The sequence below is a fragment of the Carassius auratus genome, chromosome 27, assembly GCF_003368295.1.
Source record: "Carassius auratus strain Wakin chromosome 27, ASM336829v1, whole genome shotgun sequence".
NCBI lineage: Eukaryota > Metazoa > Chordata > Actinopteri > Cypriniformes > Cyprinidae > Carassius > Carassius auratus.
In genome coordinates this window covers 1,535,139-1,551,743 of record NC_039269.1, presented here as the reverse complement: position 1 = coordinate 1,551,743, position 16,605 = coordinate 1,535,139, and positions in this window count along the sequence as shown.

The window sequence follows — 16,605 nt, the reverse complement described above, 5'->3', positions numbered from 1 at the left end:
AGAGTTGCTCTGGTAAGAAATCTCACTCCTCCAGTAAAGAGATTTACCAGTGCACGTATCCCCTGACTTCATCACTCAGAACCATCAGCAAATATCCCCTGATCCTGGTCACATTTCCAAAAAATGAACTGTTCAACATTGAACAGTAATGAAACCCTGAGTGTCAGGACCGGGGCTCGAACTTGGGTCTCTGATGCCAGAGTCTTAACTTCTACCGCTGAGCCACAGGAGGTAGTTGAACCCAAATAGTCAGACGCCTTGTAAACTTAACTCAGAAGAGTTTATTTAACAAAAACAGCAAAAGGGAACAAAATATCCTTTGTATAGAGTTAGGTTATAAAACAGGAAAATCCACAGACCAGAACGGGTCAAAAATAGTAAAACAGTCTCCAAAACAAAAACTCAGAGAGAAAACTGCAAAACAATTCTCAGGAAAACAATTCAAAAAATACTTTCAAAGAATAGATCTTGTAACTAGAGCAGACTTACGGCAGCAACTTGCTTAGGAACAATAATAACCAAGCAAAGATACAAAGGAAGTGATCAGCTTAAATAGACAGCCCAGAATGAGAAACATGTGAAAACAATTACACTGATTACAAAAGGCACAATGTTGACGTGAGTGCACATTGGGGACCTCTAGTGGCCAAAATAACACATTGCAACACAAAGGTTCTGACAGGACCCCTCCCTCTAGGAACGGCTCCTGACGTTCCCTCCAGGACAACTGGTCTTGCGAGCGTAAAATTCTTGCACTAGTTTGGGGTCTAAGATGTCCTTAGCAGGAACCCAGGAGCGCTCCTCGGGACCATAGCCTTCCCAGTCCACAAGATACTGCCGGGACCCACGTACTTGACGGACATCTAGTATTCTGTGGACTGTGTAAGCTGGCTGGCCCCCGATGATACGAGGAGGGGGAGGTCTTCCTGTCACAAGAAAAGGAGAAGACAAAACAGGTTTTAACAGGGAGACATGAAAAGTTGGATTAATTTTCAAAGACTTAGGCAAGTACAATTGATAGGTAACTGGGTTCACTTTCCTGGCAATCCTGAAGGGGCCAATGAATCTCTGGGAAAGTTTGCGGGACTCCACCCGCAAGGGAATGTTCTTAGTGGAGAGCCAGACTCTTTGGCCAGGGCGCAGAGTGGGGGCAGGTCTGCGTCTGCGATTCGCCTGGTGCTGGTATTGCTGAGAGGCCCTAAGGAGCTTGAGTCTGGCTTTTTTCCATGTCTGGCGGCAGCGTTTAACAAATTGATGAGCAGAGGGAACTGCAACCTCCACCTCTTGTTCAGGGAATAGTGGAGGGGTGTAACCAAACTGGCACTCGAAAGGGGACATGCCTGTTGCAGAGGAGCGAAGGGTATTGTGTGCGTATTCTGCCCACATGATGAATGAAGACCAAGAGGAAGGACTGTTAGCTGCCATACATCTCAGTGTCGTCTCAAGATCTTGGTTAAGCCGCTCAGTTTGTCCATTGGACTCTGGGTGAAACCCAGAAGACAGGCTCACTGTAGCCCCCAGAGATTGACAAAAAGCCCGCCAGAATCGGGAGGAAAACTGGGGTCCTCGATCAGAGACGATGTCTTGTGGAATTCCAAAGACTCTGAACACATGATTTATGACCAATTCAGCAGTTTGTTTTGCGGTGGGTAGTTTAGGCAGAGGAATAAATCTGGCGGCCTTGGAAAATCTATCTACTATGACCATGATAGTGGTGTTGCCTTGTGATAGTGGAAGACCAGTGATAAAATCCATGGAAAGGTGGGACCAAGGTCTATGAGGTATGGGGAGAGGGTGCAATAGCCCTTGAGGAGAGCGGTGAGAGATTTTATTTTGGTTGCATGTGGGACATGCGTTCACAAATGTGGTCACATCCTCCTTGATAGTTGGCCACCAGAATCGTCTTTGGAGGAACTCAAGAGTGCGTGAGGTACCAGGATGACAAGTGAGACGAGAGGAGTGTCCCCACTGGAGGATCTGAGAGCGGACAGCTTTAGGGACAAACAGACAGTGGGTAGGCCCCCCTCCTGGGTCTGGTTCTCTGGCTTGGGCTTGTTTTACTGTATCTTCCAGATTCCACCTGATAGGGGCTAATATCTTGGAACTTGGGATAATTGGTGCAACACAATCTTCCTGTGGAGCTTTAACATATGCTCGGGACAAGGCATCAGGCTTTAGGTTCTTAGAGCCAGGGCGGTAGGACAAGATGAACTGGAATCTATTGAAAAATAAGGACCAACGTGCCTGGCGGGGGTTGAGTCGCTTTGCCTGCTGAATATATTCCAGATTCTTGTGGTCCGTCAGTACTTGGAATGGGTGTTTGGCCCCCTCAAGCCAATGTCTCCACTCTTCAAGGGCTAACTTGACTGCCAGTAACTCTCGATCCCCTACATGATAGTTGCTTTCAGTTGGTGTAAGGCGGTGGGAAAGGAATGCACATGGATGCAGCTTGTTGTCCTCTCCTCTCTGGGACAATACAGCTCCAACCCCTACATCTGAAGCATCGACTTCCACGATGAATGGTCTATCTGGGTTTGGGAGAATGAGAATAGGTGCAGAGGTGAAATATTTCTTCAGTTTGTTGAAAGCCAACTCTGCTTCAGGTCCCCAAGAAAAGGTGGTTGTGTTCCCCTTGGTGAGAGCAGATAAAGGAGCCGCCACAGTACTGAAGTTCCGGATGAATTTGCGATAAAAATTGGCAAAGCCAAGGAAACGCTGTACCTCTTTTACCGATGAGGGGGAGGGCCAATCCACAACAGCTTGAACCTTTTGAGGATCCATTTGTATTTGGCCAGGCTTGATGATGAACCCCAGGAACTGAACCTTGGTCACATGAAACTCACATTTCTCAGGTTTAACATAAAGATGGTTATCAAGAAGGCGCCTCAGAACCTTACTGACGTGTTCTACATGCTCTTGGAGGGAACTCGAGAAGATGAGGATATCGTCTAAGTAGACAAAAACAAATTGGTTTAACATGTCTCTGAGAACATCATTGATGAGAGCTTGAAATACTGCGGGAGCATTAGTGAGGCCAAAGGGCATAACTAAATATTCATAGTGCCCAGTGGGCGTGTTGAAGGCAGTTTTCCACTCATCTCCTTGCCTAATGCGAACAAGATGGTAGGCGTTGCGCAAGTCAAGCTTAGTGAAGATGGAGGCTTCTTGCAGCATTTCAAATGCAGTTGTCATTAGTGGCAAGGGATAACGGTTTCGAATGGTTATCTTATTAAGGCCCCTGTAATCAATACATGGTCGAAGTCCGCCATCCTTTTTCCCAACAAAAAAGAATCCAGCTCCAGCAGGGGAAGTGGATGGTTGGATGATGCCTGCTACAAGAGCTTCATTAATGTATCGGTCCATAGCAGTTCGTTCAGGGGGAGACAAAGAGAATATACGACCTCTGGGGGGACAGGTACCCGGGAGTAGCTCAATGGCGCAGTCATAAGGCCGATGAGGTGGTAAGGAGGTGGCCTTCCTTTTACTGAACACTGCTTTGAGGTGGTGGTATGGAGCAGGGACTTGAGACAGATCTATGGTTTCTTGGGACTCGAGAATAAGGTCAGGGGGGTTCTGGGCCAAGCATTTAGTCTGACAGGTGGGACCCCAACCTAGAACAGTGCCAGTCGACCAGTCAACGTGTGGATTATGCTGGAGAAGCCATGGGTGACCGAGGATAACAGGGAACTCTGGAGACTGTATAAGGTGAAAGCACATTCTCTCCTGGTGCTGGTAAGTGGTGAGACCAAGGGGAGAGGTGAGGTGGGTTACTTTCCCGGGAGACAATGGTCTTCCATCCAAGGCTGTCACAGTTAGGGGTGCAGGAAGAGAAGAAGTAGAGATCTGAAGACTCTTAGCAAGAGAAACATCCATGAAATTCCCGGCAGCGCCAGAATCAATCAATGCCTCTAGTTGGTGTTTTTGTCCTCTCCAAGTGAGTGTGATTGGAAGGAACAGCCCAGAGTTGGAAGGTGAAGTGGTGCGTGTAACTCCCGTCACAGTCCTTCCTTGCCTGTACGGGACTGGGCGTTTCCCGAAAGCTCGGGGCAGGTGGAGCGAAAATGACCATACAATCCACAATAAAGACAACAGCGCTCTCTCATACGACGGTCTCGTTCCGAGGGGGAAAGTCTAGCCCTACCCAATTGCATGGGTTCCGAAGAATCTTGGGGCACTGGTGGCATTTGAGCAAGAGCTGGACTGGCAGACCATGAGGAAACAGATGGGCGGTTCCGGCTTCTCTCTCTCAGGCGATTATCCAGTCGGATTGCTTGATCCATGAGAGTTTCCAGATCAACAGCAGGTTCTCTGGTAGCCAGATCATCCTTGATTGCCTCTGACAGACCATTCAGGAAACACACCATGAGGGCCTCATTGTTCCAACCACTCCCTGCTGCAACGGTCCGAAACTGAATGGCATACTCAGCTGCACTGCCATTACCTTGACGGAGGGTGAGAAGTCTCTTTGAGGCTTGTCGGCCACTGAAGGGGTGATCGAAGACTCGCTTGAACTCCTTTTCGAATGCGGAATAACTTGAACAGAAGGGGGCTTGTGCCTTCCAGACTGCGGTTGCCCAAGAAAGGGCTTTGCCAGAAAGGAGGGTGATGACGTACGCTATCTTGGCTCGATCTGAGGGGAAGGACGATGGTTGTAATTCAAACGTGAGAGAGCATTGAGTCAGGAACCCATCACATGCACTAGGGTCACCTGAGAAATGTTGTGGTGGAGGTAGGCGGGGTTCACTTAGAGGAGAGAGCACTCGAGAATCTGGAAGGGGTACAGAGGCAGCAGGAGAAGCAGTAACTGAGGTAGAGGGCAGCCGGTCAAAGATCTGACGGACCGAAGTCATGAGATCAGACAGCAACTGGGAGTGTCTAGCCATCAAAGCCTCCTGCTGAGCTAGTGCTGACTCATGGCGTTGGACTGTGGACTCATACTGAGCAGCTGTGGCAAGGAGTTCTTGAGGATTTGGCGCCTCTGGGTTCATAATGTGGCTTGGTTATTCTGTCAGGACCGGGGCTCGAACTTGGGTCTCTGATGCCAGAGTCTTAACTTCTACCGCTGAGCCACAGGAGGTAGTTGAACCCAAATAGTCAGACGCCTTGTAAACTTAACTCAGAAGAGTTTATTTAACAAAAACAGCAAAAGGGAACAAAATATCCTTTGTATAGAGTTAGGTTATAAAACAGGAAAATCCACAGACCAGAACGGGTCAAAAATAGTAAAACAGTCTCCAAAACAAAAACTCAGAGAGAAAACTGCAAAACAATTCTCAGGAAAACAATTCAAAAAATACTTTCAAAGAATAGATCTTGTAACTAGAGCAGACTTACGGCAGCAACTTGCTTAGGAACAATAATAACCAAGCAAAGATACAAAGGAAGTGATCAGCTTAAATAGACAGCCCAGAATGAGAAACATGTGAAAACAATTACACTGATTACAAAAGGCACAATGTTGACGTGAGTGCACATTGGGGACCTCTAGTGGCCAAAATAACACATTGCAACACAAAGGTTCTGACACTGAGTGTTCCTTGTTTCTTAACATCACAAAATATATCTGATCATAAATGACTTTTGAAAGAACAAACTGATCCACTGCAACACATCACTACAAATCCCCATAGTCTCAAGAAACTCTTTTCTGGCACAGTTTGGTTATTATTTTTATAATTATTTTCTGGCACAGCTTGAGCACACACAACAGGAAAGAGCACAATTGATGATAAAAGGTGATGGATCTAATACACACTCAAAGCTGAAGAGTTGATTTATCCACATGCCTATCATCATAGAGCTTTTTAGATGGATGTTGAGAATTTTTAGGTCGGGTAGAATCTGATCTTTGTCGCTTTGTTTGCTGGCTTCTATGGCTGCAATAAGCTGGGTTTTCCACCAACTGGCAACCCAGGTGTCAAAATACGGTAAACTGTCATTGGGTGGATTCACAAAGATTAAAACAAAAACAGACATTCCAACACGGAACACACATTTAAAAATGGTTTTGTGCTTTGTACAGCCAAAAAAATTGCATACAGGACCAGGACTGAAATAAGGCATGTTGATAAAATACAACAAAATATCTGTGAAAGGCACTGACCTGTATCTGGATATTACATGCACCATAAATTACATTTACATTTATTCATTTAGCTGACGCTTTTATCCAAAGCGACTTACAATTGCTATATATGTCAGAGGTCGCACACCTCTGGAGCAACTAGGGGTTAAGTGTCTTACTCAGGGACACATTGGTGTCTCACAGTGTATTCGAACCCGGGTCTCTCACGCCAAAGGCATGTGTCTTATCCACTGCGCCAAAGAACAAAAAAGAAGTGAATTGAAATATCACCGTTCAGAATAAGTGAATATACAAAAGAAGTACAACATTTAGGATTTGTTTCCCCATTTTCATTTGGCCTCCTCACAAACTCACCAACCCTCGTCAGTTGTTACCATGATAACATCTTAAACAGCAAATAAATCAGCGGTTTAAAGCTGTAGGCTGATAGGGAGCCAATCGTTGTCTCGGCACACATCAGCCCCAAAGCTTTCCAAATGATTTAAACTTTAAGAAAACACTATAAAACTAAATAATTTACATGATATACACATCTGAAATGTATTGGATGAAAATCATGCCCGCTGGCTGAAAATATAGATGGTGACAGATGTTCAGTTTCACTTTTAAATGTTAATAGATAATAGAAAAACTTTGATTCTGTTTGATTGAGGAGATGGTTTTTAAATATTTTGCTCTGTGGGCTAATCATTAATTCTGCTTATATATATTAATACAATATTATAATTATATATTTATATGAAATATATATATAAACAATAAAAAAAAATAGTAAAAGAGATGTTACATATATTTTAACTAATATATTTTATCATTATTATTACATGGAACCTTATGAGTTTCCAATTATTAGAACTATTCAATGCTTATTTTTAATGGTATTATGAACTAATAATGAACATCAGAACATAATTCACAGCACTTTCATCTAAGTAAATATTAATTTTTGAGTTGTGCATTACTTAATTTTCATATATATACTATAAATGTAAAAAAAAAAAAATATGTAGACATGAAAATTTCCCTAGAGTAATTAATAATTTCAAACTTTTCTCATAGCATCTTTAGGTTATAAAAACATAAATTCAAATCCAGGTTTTGATTTTCAAAGATTTGTTATAAATTGCATGTTTTTTTACAAAATGCAATAAATCCATGATACTTTTTTTGCTAAAAATTCAATACATCCATTGAATCAATATGAAAGTTATTTTTCATATTGAAACTGATGAAAATACACAACATAGTAAGTTGATCCATATATGACAGCCTCTGAACTTGGTCAATACTATATACAGGCACTGAACTAAAAATACATTCATCTGTCATCGTTTCCAAAATGAATTAAATGGGTCACCTTCTTAATGCTATAAATTAATTATAGCAATAAAATACAATTTAACCATGAACAAGAACAAGAACAACATCACATTAGACCACAGAAATTCCAAAATGACATTTGCCTTACATTCAACTTCCAAAGTGCATTCATCTTTGTCATGTTACATTCATTAAGTTGACTAGTGTTCTGTATTAACAAAAACATAAATGGCATTAATAAAAACACTAACAGCGATATTGCATTCAAAGTCTAATGCGATTTGTCTAATGAATGCGATAAAGTGCAGCTTGTCAGTGATCTACGGCTCTGAGTATTAAATGCATCTGAATAATTTCCATCTGAAAGCACGTGATGGAGATATACCGGTACTATTAATCACAGAACCATCTTTACTGATGAGATGCGCATGACAATCACCTGCGATTAATCAAGCTGCCCTTGTTTGTTTATCAGATAGTACAAAGTAGATGAGGAAAACTAGGATGCCGGGTCTATTCAAAGTGCCACCATTACTGTCTAGAGTGTGTGGAATGATGCGCTGTGATTGGTCGAGCTGATATATTTAATTCTGCAATAAAAGGAGACTGGCATTTGACGTGGTATGGAAAAAAAGGGAGAAAACATGACCTAAAAACTCTGCGTATATCGCATTTTGCATTAAATTTTAAACTGAGTTTTCAATACCAACCAGATACAATTCTGATTTTGGCCAAAACTAATTTTTTTACAAAATGGCCTTTATCACATTTGGAACCAAACTCATATATATATGAAGTTGCAATTAGAGTTGCAACTTTTCTGGGTCAAAGTGTTTCTCTGTCCAGCACACATCCCCAGGAAACACATGAGGAGGATTGTGGGAAAGGGTGAAGTATTGAGTGTGTGTGTGGTGGGGGTCAGAGCACTGAAACACAGAGCAAAATAAATACATGAACTATAACAAAAATACAGTCAGAAATTGCACACAAAGCAGGTTGTGCTGTCAGGCTTCCTTCATCAAATAAGCTGAATGTCTTCCGCTGGTTCCTGGAGCAGCCCTCCCCCCATCAGTGCCCTGCTCTGACTGTTACAATGGCCTCCTGGACGTGGAGCTACATGGGCGAAGCCAAGCACTTCCTGCCTCCAGAGCTGGCAGAGAGACAAGCTCTCACGGGAACAGTGTGCAAGAGCAGGAAGTGTGTGTGTGTGTGTGTGTGTGTGTGTGTGTGTGTGTGTGTGTGTGTGTGTGTGTGTTTGTGTGTGTGTGTGTGTGTGTGTGTGTGCGTTGCCAGCACAGTTGGTCCAGCTCCCCATGAGACCTGGATGGGGAAAACTGGCTTTATGACAAGAGCAGATGTAAAGACAAACTAGACAACAAACCCATATATGTTAGTGTACAGAATGTACACACACACCAGGTCACCGGATGACCTTCAGATGGGTTCAAAATAAACTTAGAAGAGGTAAGAAATGACACTGAGGTGCATTGATGATTACAAATTAAAGTCCATATTACAGTCAACACAATTCATAACCCATTTTACTTCTGAAACCTGACATATTGAAGAGGATATCCAACATTCAAGAAGATTTATAATTATGAAAGCTACTCACATTCACACCCTGAAATTAAGCAATTTAAAATCTGCCGTCTTTGCTCACAGGCACTCATTTCCACATCTAAGTTGTTATTAGACTAATCAACTGAGGTGCAACTGTCAAGTGACTAATCACTCCAGAACCACCAGAAGATCATGACATGACATCATGACAACACTTTAATGAATGAATACATTTCCAAACCCTTCACAAGTGACTGTCCCCATCTGTGATGTCAAGGAGGCGGACAAAAAAAAAAAAAAATCAAAAGAGGTCCATGTCAAGCTGTTAAGCATATTAATAATTATTTATTAATTATAAACAATAACAATAATAAAAATGTATATTTTTTTAATTATATTATTTAAATTATTATTATATATTGAATTTATATTATTATTATTATTATTATTATGTGATTGTGTACACATTTTGGAATATTTAAATTTAAAAATAAATAAATAAATTGAATTTGAAAATGGCTTAATATTTTTGAGGAAACCGTGATACTTTTTTGAGATTCTTTGATTAATAGAGAGTTCAGCATTTATGTGAAATATAAATCATTAATGTCATTATAAATGTCTTTACTGTCACTTTTGATCAATTTAATGTTTCCTTTTCGAATAAAAGTATTTTTCTATTATTATATCCTATTCCAAAAAATTTAAATTTTCACCATATTGCTATTTTTATATATATATAAAAAATAAAATATATATAAATTTTTTTTTTTTTTTTTTTTTTAGAATAACATGCACTTAAGAGCCATACACAATGACAACAGCAATGCACTTTAAATGTAACAGGGTACATTTTGATTTCATGTTGACTTTAAACCAAATCAGGGTTTTGTTTACCTTTAAAACAAACCCTTGAGCCCCCAATCATCATTTGATAGTGATTCCTGTGAAACTGTTGAGTGTCTATCGCTGTGGGCTTGTGATTTTTTACCCTTTCTAATCTCATTTCCACATGGCTGAGATTCTTTCACAAAACAGTTCGCTGAAAGTCAGAAGGCAGAACCTCACAGGGACGAGACGATTCTGTCTCCCACATCGGATACAATCCTGACCTATTTCTCTTATCCAGCTTACATCATTCAAACAGATTCCCCCGGTGGCAATTGGCATACACGACCCATATATCTAGAGACTGAGCTGGGAGGAGAAAAAAAACATGTGAAGACATGAAAAAGCATTAAGAACCTTCTACAAGGCCCTCACAAAGCCCTGTAGGTAATGTCACTACAAATGCAAAATGAGTATCACAGGAAGTTCTCCTTCAAGCTGCCCATGCATGAAGCTTTCTGTATGTAATCCATGTTACTCATTCAGCTGTAATATGACACATTAAAGCACAAATGTTCCCTTGATATAACTAACCATGCAAATCACAAAGTAGTGAAGCAATCTAGGAGAAATGCTTTGCCATCTGCCTCCATTAACTCTGCTTAAGGCACAGTCCATCCATCACTTACTGAGTACTCAGTATTCACTCTGATTATGTTCTACCATGGTGCACCTGTGTAAGCTTCTCCTATGGGATGGTGGTGCTTGCTAATGCATTTCTATTCATCAAAGAATTCTGAAAAAAAAATGTATTACAGTTTCCACAAAAATTAATTTTTCAAAACTGATACATTTGCAAATGAGCTGGAATGATTTCTGAAGGATTATGGAGTAATGACTAGAGTTATGATGCTGAAAATTCAGGTTTGCATCACAGGAAAAACATTTATTTAAAAATTTATTAAAATGGAAAACAGATATTTTAAATCAATATTTCATAATTTTATATATATATTTATTATTATTAAATAAATCAAGCCTGGGTGAGAATAAGAGACTTCTTCACAGTTTTAAAACACAAAAATATTACCAACTACAAACTTTTGAATGATAGTGTAAAATAAGAGGAATCTGTGCCATACACAGATTAGTGAGCAAAAAAAAATTATAGAGGCTTGGGGGTGAGTTTTCTCCATGGAACATATAAAAGTCTAGTTCATATTAATTTTTCACACCAACCGTGCTCTAATCCTGCTCTGAAATATCTCCATATCCTCTTTGCTGTGTCTCTAGTGTCTATCTGTCCTACAAAGCTCAAGAACAACCAATAAAAAACAGATGCATTATCCCTGGGAAGTTCAGTGGATGAATGAGGGAGATTATATCACAAGGAACGATATCCAAACACCTACAAGCAACATATAACAGCAGGAAATAATATTTGGAGATTTCTGTCCCACAGTCATGTGAGCTTCAGAAAGCTACATTGTTCCCGCTCTCTCTCTCTTTCTCAATAATGAACTGTGACAGCAAGAAAGTGAAATAGGGCCTATCGATATGAATTAAGATAACACTTTAAGATATTGGCAGAGAGGGAAGGAGATTAGTCCCATTCACTATTATGCTCTTAATGAAGTGTTCCCAGATGTCATTCAACAGTGAATTCTCAAAATGTCAAAAAAAAAAAAAAAAAAAAAAGATTTTTTAAAACGATTTAAAATTGTGTTGCATCAAATATTAACCAAAGATATTCTGGGATGCATGTAGTCCTGAGCAGAAATAAGTCATGATTGTTTGACATTCTGAAAAGGTGTTACACTGCCCTCTGTTGGTAGATGGAAACACTAGATGTTGAGAAGTCGGTCATGTTATAAATTACAAACAGTGTTGGTCTAATAATAATAACTGGTTGAGAGAGAATGAATGAAGTCAACAGACTTGATACATTCCATAATTCTCATTAGCGTAACGCTTATGGATGTTTTTAATTCTCATCTTTAATGCAGTAATGAGACTTGTCATGCCTGCACACTTTTCTAAAATTATAATTACAATAAATTAAATACATTTAAAACAAATACTATCATTATACCTTACATTACCATTTAAAATACATAATAATTTGATAATTTGGTTTCACATGATCAAATGTGCTCATTTAAAGGGGTCATATGATGTGATTTAAATTGTTCCTTTCTCTTTGGAGTGTTACAAGCTCTTGCATGAAGAAGATCTGTAAAGTTGCAAAGACTAAAGTTTCAAATCTAAAGAGTTATTCTTTATCAAAGTTAAGACTCTGCCACGTCCCCCTAAAACGGCTCATTCAAACACACCCCACATGTCTACGTCACTATGTGGAAATATTTGCGTAATGTCGCCCAAATGTTCACGCAAAGAAAGAAGACGTGGTTTCAGTAACTGCAGTTAGATGAAAGCAAAAACACTTTATTTGGTACTTTACATTTATTTAGAAAAGATGAAGCTCGCAATTATGGAAAGGGGCGTTACAATTCTAAACACTGCTGGTGGTGTTCGGCCAATCACAATACACTGGGTCAGTTGGCCAATCAGAGCAGACTGCGCTGGTCAGAAGGAGGGACTTTGTAGAACACAATGCATTTAATGCAAGAGAGGCGGGGCATAGAGAACCTACAATAATGTACAGTATTTAAAAAATAATGTTTATTTTTTATTGTATTTTTTTTTTTACATTAAAACATGTCAACATATTCTGTTACACCAAATACACAATATAATGATCTTTAAAAAAAAGCATAATATGACCCCTTTAAATGAGCTTTTGAGTCTGAAATGTGACCTTTTTCACATATTTAATGAGATTCATCCCAGCATATTCAAATCAGGCCTGTAAAACCATATAAATGTGAGTTTTATGTCAGTAATTTTGAATCATCAATATGTCCAGAGGGTCTTTAAACTACTCACAAAGAATACAATTTCTTAAGGGCTTTGATCACATGATTCATTTGTGATTCCTGAGCCAGTTTTCCATATGGCTGATGTCTGCTGACCTCCTGGATGGACTCATTTACTCTCAACTTCACTGGAGGTTGGCTGCCAAGAGGAATAGAGAAGATCAGATGATTCTCATAAAGTTTATAATCCATCATTTGCCAATTCCAAAGTTTGTGTTGTTGAACCAGAATGCAATAAATGATGGATATTCATGATGAAATGCAGTTTATCACTTTTGGACCACGAGAACTAAAACGATTAAAAGTTAAATTATACTATAAGTGATTGCATGACAAGACTTCAAACATACAAACTGAGTATCTGTACCGAAAGAAAATATCTTAAAGGAACAGTTCCCACAAAAATTAAAATTTGCTGAACAGTCAGGTCACCCAAGATGTAGATGATTTTTTTTTTTATTCATAAAAACAGGTCTGGAGGAATTAAGCTCACTAATGGATCCTCTGCAGTGAATGGGTGCCATCAGAATTAGAGTCCAAACAGCTGATAAAACATCACAATAATCCATAAATATTTGACACAAATCCAGGACTCATATTTTAGCTGGAAGCAACAGTTTAAAGTTAAAAATGACTTGATGGATTTGTTTCCAACACACACAAGATTTTCACTTCACACTTGGATTATTGTGATGTTTTTATCAGCTGTTTGGACTCTGTTTCTGACGGCACCCATTCACTGCAGAGGATCCATTGGTGAACAAGTGATGTAATGCTAAATCTCTGTAAATCTGTGCCGATGAAAAAACAAACTCATCTACATCTTGGATGGCCTTAGTGTGAGTAAATGTCAGCAAATTTTAGTTTTTTATATTGTGAACTGTTCCTTTAAGAAACAAATGTATTTAAACATCTTATAAAACTTCTGCCTAAATGTTTGAAATTAGTTTTGTAGACAAACATAAATTATCCTCATAAATACACTTTGTTCATATTTTTAAATATCGCCTAAGGCATATACTGTTTGTTCAAATATAAGACATAATTTCCATGCCTCAGCTGGTGTGTATTCATAGTTTTAATAACCTTATTATTATTAAATGGCGGGAAAGTAATAATAAAGAATGAGCATGTGTGTCCAGACTTTTGATTGATAGTTTATCTGAAAAGCGCAGCCACATTTAGCAGTGCATTTAATCAGAATTACCTTGACTACAGTCCTAAAGTTGATTAACAAGATAATCACTCACTTCAATCATTTTTCATTTTAACCAATCCTTAAATAACCCTTCTTTGTGAGCACTATTCAAGAAACCTGATTCCAACTGGGAGCAGATCTATATTCCAGCCAATTAGAGCCATGACTCATATGCCACATCCCACAAGAACATTCATTTTTTGCTGCTCCAGCAAGCTGTTGAGAGGACTGTAAACATTACTCAGAACATCTCTGAGTGGAACTACAGTGGGATTGAAATGACTGACAGGTCCTCAGCTTCTGCATCACACCCCTGCAGGAGTGCGGCCCACGTATCTTTTATTATAAAGCACTTCCTGTTGGTGACTTTCACTCATCGAGATACGACTTTCCAAAAAGGAACAAGGGCAATTTTTAGAATAATGACGCAGGTTTGACGTAGGGGCTAAAACAGCTCTATTACACTCAGTACAGTACATTTTTGATCATTTGTTTATTCCTAAGAGGTAGCAATATTGCAAATGGATACTGACGCAGAAACCTGCTGAAAGCACCTTCGAGTTTGATTTTAATATACACAACTGTTCTAGATTGTCAGTATTATTTTTATTTATTAAAGGGATAGTTCACCCAAAAATCTAAATTATGTCATTAATAACTCATCCTAATGTTGTTCCAAATCAGTAAGACCTCCATTTATCTTCGGAACACAGTTTAAGATATTTTAGATTTAGTCCGAGAGCTCTCAGTCCCTCCATTGAAGCTGTGTGTACGGTCTACTGTCCATGTCCAGAAAGGTAAGAAAAACATCATCAAAGTAGTCCATGTGACATCAGAGGGACAGTTGGAGTATTTTGAAGCATCAAAAATACATTTTGGTCCAAAAAATAGCAAAAACTACGACTTTATTCAGCATTGTTTTCTCTTCCGTGTCTGTTGTGAGAGAGAGTTCAAATCAAAGCAGTTTGTCATATCCGGTTCGCGAACGAATCATTTGATGTAACCGGATATTTTTGAACCAATTCACCAAATCAAACTGAATCGTTTTAAACAGTTCATGTCTCCAAAACGCATTAATCCACAAATGACTTAAGTAGCTTATATATATATATATATATATATATATATATATATATATATATACATCAAAAAATTCTGGAAAAAAATCTGGGTTTCAGGGTTTTTACAGTTAACCAAAATTAAAAGTAAAAATAAATAAATAAATAAAGTTCACTTAAAACCAATGGTAACTGAATAACATAATATATACAGACATACTAAAAATGACACACAACAAAATTACTAAAACTTTACTATTAGCAATTAACAGAAACTATACAATATTCTCTCAGTCATAATGAAATAACACTGCCCTGGTTTCCTAAAAAAAAAGCTGTTAAGCAGATTCAAATATTACATGTTTATATTAATTCACAATATTACTATATTTTTCATCAAATAAATCCAAGAGTGCTAACCAAAACTTCACATGCACTGAATTTGAATATGGCATTATTCAAGGGACATACAAACAAGTCTTATCAAATAACTTACTTGCATATGTTTATAAAATATGTTATAATTCGATTACATTATATTTGAACTATGTACATGCAATCTAATCTAATTCTGAACTTTACTAAGCTTACTTTGCAACAGTATTTACCAAGTAATACGTTTTTCAGCGGAGTAAACTAATTTTCAGGTTAAAGGGATTACATCATTACCTGACAACTAATCACAAACAGCTCACAGAAACTAAGCAGACATGATCTGTACTTTATTTTAGACATAATTATTATGAATATAGTGATTATGCATTGAAAACAACATCTGCCCCAGACTTCAATGCAAAACGTACTTTTTCTTTACTTAGTGAAAGTTTTAACTAATGGTATGATCCCATAATACACACCATGATTACTAATTATACTGTGCATAATGTTTCAATTATTAAAGAAATAGTTACTCACATCCAAGTCTTGAGTTGTATTTTGGGTAAAGATGACTGAGGGCACAGGAATATTTCTTGATAAAGTTTCATTAATCTTTTATGGGCCTCTTCAGAACTGATACTGTGAGAAGAGAAGCAAAACATTTACATTTTTGAAATTTTCATCTCGTTTTTAAAACACCAGTTCAACAAGTTCAAAAGCAACTGAAACATTCAGGAATAATAACAAACATTTTTGGTCTCCTTTATCTGGACTGTGCAGATATAATTGCCATGTTGTCATTGACAAAAGCGAGCCAACACAACATAAACAATAAATGATTTATACAATACAACTGACTCCTTACATTATTAAATTGTTTTATTTAATATTTATTTGTACCTGAACGTCGGTATGGGAGCATGGCAGTTTGACGTGTCACTGCAATAAATTAGAAACATAAGGGTTCATTGTAACGTGAGATATCAGGTGACATATTATATTGTATTTCGGTAAATATTACACATTGCACCTTTAAGAAGTTAACACGATACGGCCAACAGGTAACAGTAAGCAAAGAAGTTAATATTGAGTAACTTCAATTTTACAAACTAAACTTTACGATCGAATTAATCAAGTCTTTCAGGCTTATTTGATAACTACATGGTATGTGTGTTCAAGCAGTGCTGGAACAAAACTGTGCAGGACTCCAGGAATTGGGTTTGACACCCCTGTCTGAGA